Raw genomic sequence first — 1,782 nt, 5'->3', positions numbered from 1 at the left:
TTTTTTTTTTCATGATGGATTCTAAACTGTGTTAGAAATAAAATTTTCATACTTTCATTTATGAATGTGTATGTCATAATGGCAGCAATTAACATAAATACCATGTATTGGCGTGGAGAAGGAATTCTCTGTAAAAGGAACGCGGCATTTATAATGACATTTTGAACTTTACAAATCAATGAGACACCGCAAGGAAATTTATATTGAAATAGCTTCATTCGCATAATAATTTTGAAACTAGAAGAAACTCGGCGAGATTTGAGGCAAGTTATTCACGATGAATGTAGATATTATATACACACTAAGGGATATCATTATCATTTAATTTTCGGTCTCACCTTTTCACCTTATATTCTCCGTCGTTAAATTCAAAATCCGATATAACAATCCTCTTCTATGTTTATCGGTGGCGGAAATTTAAATAAAATGTACACGGTACTAGAAGAGGATATCATTATAGTTGTACTGCATAAATATTTTTTCCCTTGGCAATGCTCGTTTGGATGGGAGGGGCGAGCAACTGATTGTGCAGCCAGAATCCGAAAAGTGGAATCGGCCAATATCGGCCCTGTGTTGGGCCAACAGTCGGCCACCTTTTTTTAACACTTCATTAAACCGCACTACATTAAAATAATCCACGTAATAAATGGTACGTTTTTTTGTACCCGATCATACCTATATTATTCTCGATTCAAGTTGGAAGCTGTCATAATTTTCTAAAGGAATGCGTCTTACATACAATATTTTGCCATAATTTCGGCATCAATATTATCTTATCTGATTATTCATCGTTGTTCTGCAATAAACGATAACTGCGAACAATCAAAAACGTTTATTTTAATTAGGAATTTTTATAACTGGTTAATTAATACTTTTCGATGTCTGTTAATATAGTCGACTGATTACGATGGCCTCAATCCTAGGGTTTTTTTCAATCATAGGGTTTTTTCGAAATTCATTATTTTCGCTATTCATTAAATTTCTGCACTCATCCCCAATTACAATTAGGTAATACCTTACACTAAGCCTCATTATATTAGGTATGGAGCCAAGGGCTAGAGATCTAGCTTCTAAGTATTACTACTTGTACATACTCTGGATAATGTGTATATATTGTCAATAAACTCTTGTTAAAAGTAAAGTTAAGGATTACGATGGCCGAAGTGGTTAAATCACTTAACCGGACGGCGGGGAACCCTGAACATCCTGGGTTCCAGTCCGACCTGAGACTTTGGAATTCTTTAGTTTGGGAAACCGTCGAACGGAAGTCTAGACATCAAGAATCATGGAAGTGTTTAAAAAATTCTTCTATAAAGCTTCGTTGATGGACGCCATGTCGGCCAAAGTTTTCCATGGTTTCCCTTGGTCACTAAGAGAATCTGGATGGTGGGATATAGTTCCTGGGATTTGATTGAAGAAGAGGTCGGTCTTATGACACTGCACAACTGTGAAAACCCGTATAGAGTATACGCGGTAAAAGGAAAAATAATAAGAATCATAATAATACCTACTGATGTGGTTAATAAAAAAATCTTAATACACTGCACCAAAATATTTCACTGATGGATTTCTGTAAACATTATTGAATAGAACGAAAACAAATTTTCAATGATTGTGAGAATGGCAAATTGTAGATTCATGTGTGATACACCGAACAAAAATATATTTTTGCAAAGTATAATATGATTTCATAAAAATTTAATTTCTTTTTTATTATTATTGGATCAATTCATCATGCGACCGATCTAGTACAGCCTGCACTGGGATGAAGTATCTTTACTA

This window comes from Fopius arisanus, unplaced genomic scaffold (genome assembly GCF_000806365.1).
Source record: "Fopius arisanus strain USDA-PBARC FA_bdor unplaced genomic scaffold, ASM80636v1 scaffold00061, whole genome shotgun sequence".
In the NCBI taxonomy this organism is placed as follows: Eukaryota; Metazoa; Arthropoda; class Insecta; order Hymenoptera; family Braconidae; genus Fopius; species Fopius arisanus.
Note: the sequence above shows the minus strand (reverse complement) of the source record.